Source organism: Myotis yumanensis, unplaced genomic scaffold (assembly GCF_028538775.1).
Source record: "Myotis yumanensis isolate MYYU_CA2020_CCGP unplaced genomic scaffold, mMyoYum1.0.hap1 SCAF_15, whole genome shotgun sequence".
Lineage (NCBI taxonomy): Eukaryota > Metazoa > Chordata > Mammalia > Chiroptera > Vespertilionidae > Myotis > Myotis yumanensis.
Genome location: NW_027223766.1, coordinates 36,489,688 through 36,506,266, shown reverse-complemented (window position 1 = coordinate 36,506,266; position 16,579 = coordinate 36,489,688). Strand labels below are relative to the sequence as shown.

General features: G+C 38.0%; 1 long non-coding RNA gene across 1 annotated transcript in view; it reads left to right on the top strand.

The window, feature by feature from the left end:
• The window catches only part of LOC138993116 (uncharacterized), a 148,729-nt gene that overhangs the window by 110,786 nt on the left and 21,364 nt on the right, over window positions 1-16,579 (top strand). The gene's annotated exons all lie outside the window — the stretch shown is intronic.

Genomic DNA, 16,579 nt, shown 5'->3' with positions numbered 1-16,579 from the left:
TCTTACATGCATGGATGATATCTATTGCCTATTAACCTAAGAAAATTGCTTATTAAGACTTAGCAGAATAGATAACATTTCTACCAATCTTTAAGCCCTGCTAAATTTGCAATTTATATTACATGGAATTATGTTTTTCATGTAGCTAAGCATCACGTGTCATCCCCAAATTCGTGAAGGTCAACAACATGATAGTTTACTTTGGACAATGTTTCCCAAGGAGATCACGGTGCGTCTTTTTTTTTTTTTTTTAACATATGTAATTCATTGTGTTAACTTTGTCTTTGCTGAGAAGTCATATAATTAAAAATTAATTATGCATATATACATGAAAGAAATATGCTTTGGAAAGAAAACAAAAAACTACCGTGGGGATCAAATGCTCAGCTAATCAGGAAGCTGCCATCTAGGAAATAATTTTCACACTCTGGTGATTGAAGTAGCCTTATATTACCAAGTGTGACAATTTTCTGTGAAGGAGCTTTTTATTAAAGATATAATTGTGCTGATATAATCCAAGCAAAACACAGCCTGGCAGATGGAAGAAAAATAGAAAGTAATTTTAATAACACTCTTACAAAATAAACCGTGACCAGCCAAAAACTTGGTTCATCATTATTCCTTTTGTAAATGATTATTTTTTACTCTAGTTTACACCCCTAAAAAATTATAATTTGAAATCTCTAGCTCACTTATTAAAGAAAAAAGAAAGGAATAGCAATCTTTAGTTTCCCACTGAACAAACGTTAGTGACTCCTTTTCCCTGCCTCCAAACCTGCCCAAGGCTGCACACATAGACAATAACTTGCTTTCTTGGTTTCTTCTTGTTCTTTTTTTAAATGACCAACAACTTAGGATGGCACAGCAAATACCCCACAGCAATTATAATAGAGTTACTAAGTCAATTTTGTGTATGGTAACAACTGCAAGGGACATGTATGGGTGTGTGCATGAGATATATATATTAAATATACACACGCTATCTCTACTTATACACATACTTATGCACATGCATGCATACACATCCATGCATACAGTATATACATGTGTATATATGCACATATGTGTATATGTGTGAGATTCTGTATCTATATGTATACGTATCATTTATATGACATTTGCCTCAAAGTATCTTTTCTTTGTAACATGTTTGTGTCAATTGGGATTTGCATTCAGCTTTTGTATCAGAAACAGAATAACAGTGGCATAGACATGACAGAAGTTCATTTTTCTCCTGTATAAAGGAAGGCAAGAGGTAGGTGGTTTGGGCTGACATGCAGCTCCATAATCACCGGGGCCCATATTTGGATATCTTTCTGCTTTGGCAATTGTAGCATGTGTTTCCATTTTCAGTTTTCCTCATTGACCTAGATTTCTGCTTGAGCTACAGCCAATCCATCTGAGCTCCAGACTAGAAGCAAGAGAAAGAGAGAGGGCAATGTGAGCTTCCTGGAAACTCCACCCAATGACTTTCATTTGGTTTTCATTTATGCAAGAAGGCTGGGAAATGAAGTTTATCAGCAGGACACTTCCCCATTCTAGTTTCTAACTCATTTTAAAAATCATCATCATCATCATCATTAGTAGTAGTAGTAATAGTAGTAGTAGCTGTATTTTAAAATCCATACCTGAGGACATGCCTAGAGAGAGGAAAAGGGAGAAAGAGAAAGAAAGAGAGAGAGACAGAGAGAGAGAGAGAGAGAGAGAGAGAAACACACCAATGTGAGAAAGAAACATCAATTGGCTGCCCTCTGAACATGCCCCAACTGGGGACTGAACCCACAACCCAAGTATGTGCTCCAACTGGGAATTGAGCCAGCAACTTCTCAGTGAACAGGATGCACTCTGGCTGGGCTCATTTCTAACTCTTAGTACTTTTATGCCATTGACATTCGTTAAGGGATAAGGGTCATGTAATTGCTTTTTGATACCTTATTTATAAATGTTGCATATGATGAGGCACCACCTTTGAAATATGTTACCTTTTGTCTCATAGTGTCTCTGCCAAATTTTCATTTCAAACTAAATAAATGTTAGCTATTATTATTGCCCAAGAAAAAGGGGCATAATTGCTAGCACTGGGGAGGTGATAAAAAAAATTAGTTCTATCATATTTTTTAGAGTAACAATGAAGTCATACATTGTATGTAAAATTAAAAATAATTTTAAATAATCCTTTCCACATGGTGATACCTTTTTCTAGTATTATTTATTAAGTAGGTCCTCAGTCTATAATGCAACCTTTGCATAGATGAAGTTTTTATAGATGTTGGTCTTTATTCTGTTACTTTGGCCAATGTGTTTATTTCTGTGCCAATGTTGCACTCAATATCTTATAGAGAAATTCCCCTCCACTTAACCATTTTCCTCCAGAGAGCCTTGGCTTTTCTTGGACTTTAGTTCTTTATAAAAAATAAAAAATTAGAATCAGCATCTCAAAAATCATAACCAATAATTTGAAGACCATCCCTTACTCCTAACTCCCAAAGTCTAGACCAGGGGTGGGCAAACTTTTTGACTCGAGGTCCACAATGAGTTCTTAAACTGGACTGGAGGGCCAGAACAAAAGCATGGATGGAGTGTTTGTGTGAACTAATATAAATTCAAAGTAAACATCATTACATAAAAGGGTACGGTCTTTTTTTTTTTTTAGTTTTATTCATTTCAAACAGGCCGGATCCGGCCCGCGGGCTGTAGTTTGCCCACGGCTGGTCTAGACTAAAAGAAGGAGGTTTGCCATAATTAAACATATGGACCCAAACTATTCTCTTTCTTGAGGTGACTGTTTCCCTCTTTATTCCCAGACTAGAGGGCCAGTGCAGGAAATTCATGCACTGGGGGTGGGGGAAGGTTGGTCCCTCAATCCGGCCTGCACCCTCTCCAATCCAGGACCCCTCAGGGGATGTTCAATTGCCGGTTTAGGCCTGATCCCTGGCCTTAACTGGCAGTCGGACATCCCTCTAGCAATCCAGAACCACTGGCTCCTAACCGCTTGCCTGTCTGCCTGCCTGATCACCCCTAACCACCTCTGCCTTCCAGCCTGATGCCTCTAATTGGCCTCCCCTGCTGGCCTGATCACCCCTAACCACCGCTGCCCTGCTGTGTGGGTCCTGGGTGCAGGTATCCGGCTCCCTCCTCTTTCCTGTCAGAGTCTGGTGTGTGCCGCGGGACCCAGAGTCAAGTACCCGCCCACCCATGCACACCTCGAAATCATGTGAGACCCAGACCTGGCCAGCCTCACCCCCATTGGGCAAGACCCAGACCTGGCCTGCCCCACCCCCATCAAGCCCCAATGGCACATCACGTCCCTGGCCAGTGCTGGGCAGGGACGCAGCATCAGTCACGTCCCTGGCAGGCGCCAGGTGAGGATGCAGTCTCCTGCTGATTGGTTGTTATGGTATGAGGGTGTGATGACCATTTGCATATTAGCCTTTTATTATTATAGATAATTGATGGTGATATTAGCTAATCACAAACTTTCTCATGGAAGACCCTGAGCAATAGATTTTCCGCTGATCTCTAATAGAGAGTAGCATGCATCTATGAATGTCTCATGACAAAGCACTATAGCTATGCAAATGAAATCAAGGAGAGAGAAGGTTCTGTGTTGTTTTATTCCCCTTGTTATATTATACATGAATTACCATGTAGATGTAGAATGGCCCATATCTTACTATAGCATGCTCTTTCAGTGACCTTTTAGCAAGCCCATATTTTCACAGATGAACAAAAACATTGAAATATGGCAAATGGCCAACAAAGCCCCTAATGCATTTTTTTTCATTTTTTTTATTGCTTAAAGTATTACAAAGAGTATTACATGTCTCCTTCTTTTTCCCCCCCTTGACATTCCCCCAGCCTCCCCTACCCCGCAGTGTCTTATGTCCATTGGTAATGCTTATATGCATGCATACAAGTCCTTCAGTTGATCTCTTACCCCCCCTTCCCACCCCCCCAACCCTCCCCAGCCTTCCCGCTGTAGTTTGACAGTCTGTTCGGTGCTGCTCTGCCTCTGTATCTATTTTTGTTCATCAGTTTATAATGGTCTTTATTACCCAAAAATGAGTGAGATCATGTGGTATTTTTCTTTCATTGACTGGCTTATTTCACTTAACATAATGCTCTCCAGTTCCATCCATGCTGTTGCAAATGGTAAGAATTCCTTCTTTTTTACAGCAGCATAGTATTCCATTGTGTAGATGTACCACAGTTTTCTAATCCATTCATCTACTGATGGGCACTTAGGCTGTTTCCAGATCTTCGCTATGGTGAATTGTGCTGCTATGAACATAGGGGTGCATATATCCTTTCTGATTGGTATTTCTGGCTTCTTGGGATATATTCCTAGAAGTGGGATCACTGGGTCAAATGGGAGTTCCATTTTTAACTTTTTGAGGAAACTCCATACTGTCTTCCATAGTGGCAGCACCAGTCTGCATTCCCACCAGCAGTGCATGAGTGTTCCCTTTCTCTGCATCCTCTTCAGCATTTGTCGTTTGTTGATTTGTTGATGATAGCCATTCTGACAGGTGTGAGATGATACCTCATTGTTGTTTTGATTTGCATCTCTCGGATGATTAGTGACTTTGAGCATGTTTTCATATGTCTCTTGGCTTTCTGAATGTCCTCTTTTGAAAAGTGTCTATTTAGGTCCTTTGCCCATTTTTTGATTGGATTGTTTATCTTCCTTTTGTTAAGTTTTATGAGTTCCCTATAAATGTTGGAGATTAAACCCTTATCGGTGATAACATTGGCAATTATGTTCTCCCATGCAGTGGGATTTCTTGTTGTTTTGTTGATGTTTTCTTTTGCTGTGCAGAAGCTTTTTATTTTGATGTAGTCCCATTTGTTTATTTTCTCTTTAGTTTCCAATGCCCTAGGATCTGTATCAGTGAAGAAATTGCTTCGGCATATGTCTGAGATTTTGTTGCCTTTGGATTCCTCTAGTATTTTTGTGGTTTCCCATCTTACATTTAAGTCCTTTATCCATTTTGAGTTTATTTTTGTGTATGGTGTAAGTTGGTGCCATAAAGCATTTTTAAAATAATTTGGCAATAGTTCTTGACACACTCTATCTGTTGCTTTTTTCATTTAAAGACTGGTCATATTTCCAGGTCAACACATTAAAATTAAACTCATATTTGAATAATATTAACTTCTGGGAATACTGCAATAAAAAAATAGGAAAGGTTTGTGAATAAAAGTTTAATTGTCTTATTCACTGTAGTATTAACAGAGTTTCTCCTGCTTCCCCCACGTGAAGTTGATTGTCACTTCTTTTTGCCATCATCTTTTTTCTGAATCTACCTCTACCCAGGCATGTGTCAATTGTCTTAAGAAGATTCATTTTTCCTTCCTTCCTTCCTTCCTTCCTTCCTTCCTTCCTTCCTTCCTTCCTTTTTCCCCTTGCCTTGCCTTGCCTTGCCTTGCCCTGCCCTGCCCTGCCTTGCCTTGCCTTGCCTTGCCTTGCCTTGCCTTGCCTTGCCTTGCCTTGCCTTGCCTTGCCTTCCCTTCCCTTCCCTTCCCTTCCCTTCCCTTCCCTTCCCTTCCCTTCCCTTCCTTTCCCTTCCCTTCCCTTCCCTTCCTTTTCTTTCTTTCTTTCTTTCTTTCTTTCTTTCTTTCTTTCTTTCTTTCTTTCTTTCTTTCTTTCTTTCTTTCTTTAATATTGTATTGATTTCAGAGAGGAAGAGAGAGGGAGAGAGAGATAGAAACATCAATGATGAGAGAGAATCATTGATCGGCTGCCTCCTGCACGCCCCCTACTGGGGATTGAGCCCACAATCCAGGCATGGCATGTGCCCTGACCAGGAATCAACACGTGACCTCCTGGTTCATAGGTCAACACTAAACCATTGAGCCACACCAGCCAGGCACGATGCGTATTTCTATCCTTCAATGATTATTTCATTCATCACCATTCTGAAGCCTCCTTGTTTCTTCTTTCTCCATTGAGCTTTGAAAATTAATTTCTTTACCATGCCATACATTTTCCCAAATCTGTTTCTACAGCTAGTTGGGTTTATCAGGTCTTTTTTGAAGACTCTATAATAATTTCATCATTCTTCTTTGTATCCCAGTTTCCTGCCTAATGCAAGAAACATTGGAATACATAAGTAAGTGATAAATGAATGAATTATCTCAAGTTTTTACCAATCACCTCCATGGAGAGGCCTCTAAAACCATATTTCTACTATTTTAAGTAGCACTTAGACGTTTCTATTTAGATGTCATTTTATCTCCAAATATCCAATATTCTGAAAACTGAATTCTTCTTTTTTCAGCATCACCCTTTCCTTATCCAGATTCCTTTCTTGACTCCTTACAATGTTTAACCATCATTGTTTTGAGTCCATCTAAACTCATTGACTGTTTTCTCTCACTTTATATCTTGTCAGTCATCAAGTTCTATCAATGAGATTTTTTTCTAATATTTCCCATGACCATCCCTTTCTTTTCTCGAATTAACAGCCAGATTGAAGGTCTGTACCTTATCAGGGCCAGCCTATCACTATAGACACTTAACAAGATGACTCATGGACATTTAAAGGATGTTTATTAATATGTTCATGTGAGAACAGGAAAGTATATGTTCACCATCCTTTCTGGAAGGATGCAAAGTTGCATGAAGGGATTCATGGTCCACATGCTTCAGTTGTCACATGTCAAGAGCTGGAGAACTTAAGCAAGTTGGGTTCACTGGTGATGTTTTACCATGAGGCTGGTTTCAGAGGAAGTTATAAAAGTTCATTTTCAGGGACATCATTAGTAAAGCTGGATATTGGAGTTATCTCTCTGACCTCATTTATTTACCCATTTATTCCCTTGAAGAGCCTCCCTCATCCTCTCATGCCCACTGAACCACCACTCTCCGGACATGTATCCCTTTAGTTCTCACTGTCCTGGAGTATTGTTTAAAGCTCAAGACATCCCAATTTACCACTGAATCCCATCCTCTTAGGTTAGTAATTCTATAAGAATATAGCTAATCAGATTCACTCATTGATTAATTCTATAAATATTTAATGACAGATTTTCAGCCTCTCCCTATCTTTCACATCCTTGACAGTTTTGAGGAATACTGATCAAACATTTGTAAAACGTCCCTAAATTCAGGTTAGTTTGATAATTTTCTCATGATTATGCTGATGCGTTTGGTTTTTCAAAGAATGTCACAGAGGTGAAGTGTCTTCTTACATGATGTCAGGGGATACATGATATCCATATGACACCAGTAAAAACAAAACAAAAACATACGACACTAGTGTTAATTTTAACCTTCATCATTTGGCTACAGTGGTGTCTGCAGGATGCTCCACTGGAAAGTTACTATTTTTTTTCCTTTTCATATACTATCAGGAATGCATTTTTATCTCAAAAGACTCTTGTTTTCTAATAAACTTTATTTACTTACTTTTCTCTTTATGATTTTCTAAAACATAGCATCTTCTTCCAGGAAAAATGGAAAAGCAAACTATTTTGAATTTCTTCCTGGAATCTAACAATCTAAAATAATCCTTTCAACAAATATTTTTAAAATATAACTCAACCCAGTGCTGACGGTTTCATATAAAACATTTATATCAATATCATGACTCATAGTTGTGATGCATTTGAACTACTCTTGTCATTGACTAACTGGGTTTCATTGATTGAACTTATAGAAACTCACTTAGAAGGATAGTTTTTATGACATTGATCAATCAAGAAAGCACTCAGAAACAGCCCCTTTTATACAGAAAAGCTTGTGTAATATATTTATGCAAAGTTTTTCAAAAGTTCCAACAAAAAGAAATACAACTGAAATATGTATGATGAATTCTGATTTAGTTCAGTCAGAGGAAAATCTATATATATATAAAAGCTTAAGCGACCAGCCAACCGGCCGTTAGCTATGACACGCACTGACCACTAGGGGGCAAATGCTCAATGCAGGAGTGGAAACCACAGGCACGGAAACATGGAATAGGCTGATGATTCTCAGAAGGACGAGGGGGAGGGAGGAAGGCAGGAAGAGATTAACCAAAGATCTTGTATGCATACTAGAGTCTGGGTGCACAGATCTGTGCACCAGTGGAGTCCCTCGGCCTGGCCTGTGCCCTCTCACAATCCAGGACCCCTCGGGGGATGTCGGACTGCTGGTTTCAACCCGATCCCTGCAGGCCAGGCTGTGGGACCCCACCAGGACACAAATTGTGCACTGGGCCTCTAATATTAAAATAAAAGCATAATTCTACTTAAACGTATACAGATGCCCCCCCCCACCCCCCCCAATGAAAAAGGTATACATACTTTGAATAATTGTTAATTCCAATGGGTTAAATCTGAAAAGATAGAAACAGCAATTGAGCTATCAGCTATAAAGTATATATGCATTCTTTTGGACACCTTATATATTGCCCCCAAAATTTCCTCTTGTCAGTTAAAACATGTATATACAATAAAGCATTACCTGTGACACTTTTTTTACTTTGAAAAATCTAATTTTATTTTGTGAATCAAAAAGAAGTGTGCTGTATTCGTGTTAAATTCAGAATGTTTAACATTCCACTGATCTAAAAATACTTTCCTTATATTGTGAACAGTGCCCAGAACTGTGTAAAAGTTAACATCCAATAGCACATTTTAAAGAAAAAGTTTAAACGTGGGACTTATTTCTAAGAAACTCTTCTCAAAGCTCAAGGTATCGGCAATTCTAATTTTTTAAAAAATATATTTTATTGATTTTTTACAGAGAGGAAGGGAGAGAGATAGAGAGTTAGAAACATCGATGAGAGAGAAACATCAATCAGCTGCCTCCTGCACATCTCTTACTGGGGATGTGCCCACAACCAAGGTACATGCCCTTGACCGGAATCAAACCTGGGACCTTTCAGTCCGCAGGCCGACGCTCTATCCACTGAGCTAAACAGGTTTTGGCGGCAATTCTAATTTTAAAAGAAGAGAATTTTAAGCATTTTTGGACATTTAAATGACAATGGTTTAAGAGTTAAAAATCGGAAAAAAATTAACTTTAGAAACTCTTATCAGACACAATATTTAACACAGTTAAATAAACACAATTAAACACAATACTTCCCCCACTCCCAAAATTACTAAATGCATGATTTCACCTTAGAATCAGAAAATTGTAAAATGGAATTTTAAAATTATACTATCTACATATATACATATATATACACACATATAAAATTATATATATATATATATAAACACACACATATAAATACACTATTTATATATCATGTTTGCTAGCAGATTATGAAATTAAAACTAAATTCTACATTCAAAGGACATATGATAAATGTTTTCATTGTTTTATTTAAGAGCCATCCCATTCTTTGTTGTTTCCTACCTTCATATTATAAAATCATAACCAAAGACCAAGAGTCAATCAATCCATTTACCTGAAATGAACAGCTAGTAGGTATTGGTCCTACACTTGTGTCCCTTAGAAAGTCCAGTACTCAAAAGGACATGATTTAGGAACACTTTAAAATCCCAAAGTACTCTGACATCCAGGTCCATAAAAGCTAGTAGATGTCATTCATAGGCCATTCACATGTACTGAACATGTCCAGCATGCGGGCAAACTTATTTGTTCAAAATGAGGTAAAAGAGAGAAAAAAGACTTAATATTAACAGATGCTGCACAATAAAAACTAACCTTCTATTGCTGCTTATTTCATAAACACTAACTTTTCCGTTTTCTCACAAAAGACACTCCAAAGCCAATAATTTCCCCAATGTCACCTGTGACATATTTTTAAAGTTAAGGTGTTTACCTCTATCCCCTCCCCTCTGATGGTTCTCCAGGTTTGTCAGCGTGTTCAGCTGAGCTATATCTGTGCACGTCGTGCACCGCTGAAGCTGAGTAGAACATCTGCAATGGCTCACACCTGAGAGAAACAAGGCAAATAATTGGATTGTGAAGTTTATACTCATAGCATAAGACTTGTCACTGACCTTACATTTTGATGAGATCCTCAGAAAACTATAGATCCTTGTCCTCCTGTATCTATAGAATATTTGTGTAGTTGTTACAACCATAATGGTTGAAATTTGAAACCTAGAGTACACGTTAAGAGTGCCGAAGAGACATCAGCTTATGACTAAGTGGCATTTACTGCTGGAATTCAGGCAGGTCCGGTGACAGACTTTCAAGAGCCTGTTTCATTCCGAGTTCTTTCAGGCACTGAGGTGCAAGGCAGCACTTTGATGCTCATGAGACAGAGTTCACCTAACAAAGGAGAAGTACATCCTTTCAGCTTTTATGGGTAATAAAGCGTAGTTTCCATTGGGTCTGCTGGATCTGTAGTCTGGGACAGGGTGTCCATTGGCACTAGGGAGGTTCCTAGACATCAGCTGTGGTGGTGGAAGCATTGACAATGCCCAGCTGTGGGGGCATCAGCTAGTGACCCCAGTGGCACCTTAATGTTCTGGATATGCTACTATGGGGTAAGTGCTAGACTGTGACCAGAAGAGGTCTCAGCAATACCGTGGGAGAGGTTGAAGAAGATGGATGCACTGAAGTTCATGTGATTCTAAAGCCAGTATTTCTTTGTTGCCATGCTATAATGCTGCTTAGCTTGCTCAAAAGGGACCATACAAACCTTTGGGCTTACTGTTAAGAATCATACATAACCCAGCTGGCATGGCTCAGTGGTGGAACATAGACCTATGAACCAGGAAGTCATGGTTCGATTCCAGGTCAGGGCACAGGCCCGGGTTGCAGGCTCGACCCCTAGTGTGGGGCGAGCAGGAGGCAGATGATCAATGATTCTTTTATCATTGATGTTTCTATCTCTCTCTCTCTCTCCCTTCTTCTCTCTGAAATCAATAAAAACATATTTTTTTTAAAAAAAAAGAATAGGACACATGCCAACACCAGCAATAAAACTGGAATAAATGTTTAAAGTACAGACATGAAGAACTTGATAATCATCCACTTGTCTCTTTAACCACAATAATCAGTTCCTAAATTGTTAAATGGCAATGAATGAAATAATGCATCTCACAATATGCATTAATTTTATTGATGCTTTTTTCCCTTGCTGATAGGACCATTTGTCTTCAAAAATATTTAGAGCAATACATGAAGTGGCCACATGGTGTCAGGAGCTACCAACTATTCTAAAAAAAAACACCAGATTTTCGCCCTGGAAAAGAAATACAAAACATTTTTAAATAGGTTGCCTTCTTAATTTCCAACTTTGATGTTTTGGCCATTCAGCATTTTAATACAATTCCCAACGATTTGGCTCAAGAACCTCATAATTTAAACTGTTCTGAATTTACTAATATTAAAATGATTAATGAATCTCCACTGCTTGTTAATTTAAAAGTTGTGTTGATCTGTTTGTGGAGTTTAGCTATAACAAGTAACCACTCTGGAGAGACTTGGGCATATGTTCTCCTCTATACCATGGGAGAATAAGGTATAACAGAAAGGAGTTTTGGAGCCAAGCAGCCCTAATCTGTATGGTCTTAGATAAATAACTTGATTTTCTATGTCCTCATCTGACAAACAAGTATGATAATGATCACCTTACTAGAATTACTATGGTGATTACTCACAAAAACTGCAAGGATATCCTTCTTCTCCATACTGTCCCACCTGGTGTCTAACACAGAGTGTGACCTTAGCAAATTATACTGGTTATTATTTTATAGCAAGCTAGAGATTGCGTAAATATACCTGCTTGGACATTCTATGGTTCAAGTATCTAGAATTTTCTAGGATTTTCTTCAGTCCTATTCAATAAGGAATGAATATCTATTAATAACATGCTAATTTCATTGCATTATTTCAGAGTTCAAAATAATTTTGAAATATTAGGAATCAAATAACCTGTAGTGCCCTTTCACTGATACAATATAATATATTAATATTGGGGATTATTTAGAGATTTTTTTTTTTGACCCATTTTTTTTCTTGTTTGTATCCATTAGCATCCAAACTGGGAACACATAGAGGGAAGCTCTTCCAGAGATGGGGGAAAGAATTTTGAATGGTGGCTTGAATGGTTCCTAGAGACAATACAAGGGTAGGTAGAATCAGGCAACAAAATAAAAGTGAGGGCAGGGGATAACTAATAAAACTTAAAATCTCAAGAGGCAGGCATTACCTCTACAAGATGGCAAGTCTTTGGCAGGGAAAATGGGCAGGCTTCACAATCCTGATCTAGACATGCTCCAGGGTTTGGATAAAGACTTCAGTGGAACAGGAAATATGATATCCTCATAATGAAAGGCCGGTTGGGTGTTTCAAAGGCCCCAGGGCAACTGACATAAATCCCAAGATGGTAGAGATTGAAGATGGTTTCAGCATTTTTTGTTGTTGTTGTTGTGACAATAATGACCATCTAGTGGCCCTAGGTCCCCAGACTTTCTTCCCCCACCCCCCTGCATTCCAGAGAGTACATATTTAGAAGAAAAGGAGCTTAAACTAGGGTTATCAGATTTAGTTAATGCCCAGTTAAATTAAATCTCAGATAAACCATAAATTTTCTTAGTATAGGTATGTCCCAGTATTGCATGGGACATACTTATACTAAAATATTTTTGTTGTTTACCTGAAAGTCAAATTTAACTAGGCATATTATATTTTATCTGGCAATAATACTTAAATACTTACATTAGTGTGTTTGTTAGTAAAATATGACTGTAGTGGGTTCTCTCTGCTTCTACCCAGCATCTCCTCTAAAGTGAGAGAGGGTATACTCATTCCCAACAAAGGAAGATAGGGGAGATGTTTTCTGTCAATAGAGAATGTCTATTAGCAAAGCAACACTATTAATTACTAAAAATCTCTTATATGAGATTTTTCAATCTTGAAGGAAAGTATCGTAAGACAAAAATGAAAACGTAGAGAATTTCCCTCTCTGCTTTTGACGAATAAAGAGAATGTCAAAACTACCAAAGAAGTATAGTAATAGAATGAATAGAGTTGGAGGTTTTCACTAATTTAATAACGAGATAATAGAAAAGTTTGGAATAATTCCCAGGTTTATGGTTTCGTTGGATAAATGGTATGATGGACAAGAAGAGAAAGGGAAATATTAAATACTTGAGGGAAATATTAAATTTCAGATTGGGAATGTGGATTTTGAAATGTCCTTTGGTGGATATGTCCACCATGCAGTTGAATATAAAGGACAATCAGTTTTAGATATACAATTACTGTTGAAACCATCAAAGTGGAAATGATCTCAGAGGTAAGATAGATACTGGATAACAAAGGGCCAATGATGGTGCCCTGGGGAACACGTAGATTTCAGGGGCAGATAAAGAAAGAAGAACACATAAAGTAAATGAGGAAGAAAATGTAGAAAGAAACTAGGAGAAATGGTGTCCTGGGGGAAAGAGGTGGGAGCTCTGCAAAGGAAGTGTTCAAGAGTGCCAAATGCTAATGAGGTCAAGTGAGATGCAATGCAAAGCACAGTCAATGAATGTGACAAGTGGAATGCCACGGGGGACATGTGCCAAAGTGTATTTATTGGAGCAGTGAGAGCCAAGGCCAGATTGCTGCCAATTAGCAGGTCACAGAAGTAAGGAAGTGGAAATAGTGGATGCAGATCTACCTGTCAGAGAGGTTAGCTGTGGCTTCGAGGAGGCATGGCAGTATTGGAAGGGCACACAGGCTACGAGGAGCGCTCCCTGCTCTTTTTATTTAAAGGGAACATGAAATTTAGGCATTTGGTGGTTTTGTGTTTTTATTATGATAGAAACTTAATGATGTTTATAAGTTGGTGAAGTTGAGGTTGAAACTGCAGAAGAGAAGACAGGTAAGCGAGAGTGGTCAGGGTCCTAAAAGTACAGAAGGGTGGGAAACGAAGGCACAGATGGAGGTTTTAGTCTTAAAGGAGAGGTTGCACATGTTAGATACTGTTTCCTGTACTGTTACTGAAAAACAGATGAAAATCAGCGAGTTGTAGAGGTGAAGGGGATGTAGGAAGAGACAAAGAACTTGGAGAAACAATTCAAGTTGTCCTTTCAGACTTAACCATAAAGGAACACATCTACTGGGGAGAAAATGCTCAGTCATGTTACCATGCTTTGACTGAAGTTTAAGGGAAGAATATGTCAGACAGCATAGCAAGTACAGAAAAGGGTGACAGATGTAGAAACTGGCTGAGCACTCAGAAATCAGGGTTGCGGATTCTCAGTCAAGCCTACCTGACAGGTGTATATCACTGTTGAAATGTAACATGTAAGATCCTAGTGCCTTTAAGCATTCAGATGTTTTAACTAACGTACCTTGTTTTTGTTTTGTTCTCACTAAGAACCTTTTATGAACATTGCTTGCTTGGTGTGGATGTTTATTCCACCTTCTATTAACTTTCTCATTTCAAATGAGTCCATTGGCATTCTGATTTTGATGACTGAGTCTCTTATGAATTAGTGTGAGTCAACTCCCTTAAGCTAAATTAACAGCAACAACATAATCAAATCTAAAGTTTTGACTTGCTTCTCTGACAACTAAATCCTAGATTCTGGTGAACATAGTCACCTTACAAGGAGGCTTCCTAACAACAGTTGGTCCAGCTTTCCTGGAGACATCTCAGTCGAGACGCATAATTTTCCTTATTCCAATTCTGGCTTGAAAAATGACTCTAAGTCATATACATGCATATATATACACATATATATATACACACACATACACACACACACACATACACACACACATATATATATATACAGGATATACTAGTATATATATAATATATATATATACTAGTATATCCTGTGTCACACGTAGCTAGGAGAGATAGTATACAGTATAGCTCATGAGCTCATGGTTAAGCTTATGAGCTCTGAAACCAAACCCACTGAATTAGGATCCAGCCCCCCTACTGGATATGCTCTGACCTCCGGGTTCATACTTGTGTAAACACAGCCAAGTTAATTAGCTTCTTGTTACCCTAATTTCCACATCTTAAAGAATGGATATAATGCTAATCTCTACCTAATAATATTTTGTTTTTTTCTATTTTTTGAAGATTCAGTGAGTTAATGCATGTAAAACTAATAAAATTTTTGGCACATAGTGAGTGCTTAAATAATATTAACCATTAGTATTAGCTCCAAACTTGCCATTCCCACAGACATCATTAACTGTGTCCCAAACTGTGCTTGTTATCCTCTCTTTGTTTCTTTTTTTAAAAAATATTTATGCTTCCACAAATAAAGAGAGGTTTATGCTTAACCTCATAAGCAATGAATGTGAAGGAAACAATAGTGAATAAGGTCCCTCACCAAAAAATTCACTGCCTGGTGGGGAAAGATGATGATGAGTAATGGTTAATCACAACACAATAAAATATGATGCCTGTCTTTTCATGCCTTAACAAGCAACTCATGCGCCCAAACAAAGAAAACCACATTTTTGTGACCCCTCTCCTCTGCCTCATCCCCTATAACCCAATCACCAAATTGTTTTCATTGTGAATGTGGAGGACGGGACTTAGCATTTTGTTTAGTGTCATCAGGTACCCAAGACCTCTTCATCTTTGTGACCTTCAACCCTGTGTGTGTAGACCTTTACTCTTATACGTCCTGCCTCATGGTCACAAAATGAGTATCGAACCTCCAGGCCATGTGTGCCCAGTCCAGGCAAAAAGATGGGAGAAGGGACGGGCTTTCCTAAGTGAGCTTTGTCCCTGTGAACAAGACAGGGAAGCCCTTTATAGGGACTCTACCTCACTAACCAGAATATCATCATACGGATGCCTGCAATAGTAAAGGAGGCTGATGTGTTAACCATGTAATTAACAGGCATGTTGCTGCCTTAAAGAACAGGAGTTCTATTAGGAAGAAGGAAGTAGGAAAACAATGTCATGGGTTACAAGCAGTGCTTGCCACACACACACACACACACACACACACACAAATAAAATAAAAAAAATAAAAGAGTATAAGGTACTTTTTTAATCCTAAAGGTACTTTTCTCAATCTGGTCTTAAATTGCAGTATTTTTATGTTCACTATAAATACTCTGTAATTCCTTTGTTTTCATCATCACTGAGAATGTAACAAGGCACAGAATAGAATGCTTGTTATGCAAAATCACATGTAAGAAAAGGGTCGGGTGAAACATTTATCATCTTTGCTTATATTTGCAAAGGGAATCTTTGGAAGGATTAATAGATCAGAAACAAAAAAAGTGTTTATTTGTTGGGATCAGAGTTTGGAAGAGGGTGATTAGCCAAGAGGTATTAATAAGACTTTTCACTATATGCCATTTTTCTTTTCATTTTTAAATATATGTATTTACCGTGTGTATTACATACTGAAAAATTAATAACGAAATAAGTATGCATTCCCCAAATAACTAAATAAAATGTAAAAATTAAAAGTATGCTTCTGTATTGATCTTATTAACATTTCTTTGCAACATAGCCACTTAATTCTTTTAACCACTCAAAGTATAGTTGAGCTCTTTTTTCTTTTACAATTTAATGAGCCATATAATTTTCCATTTAAATAAAAACTTGATGGAAGCTAATGTAATTACTTATTTATTTTCTATACTAACACAAAAACAAATCCAATAACAGTACTTAAACTATGCAATGAG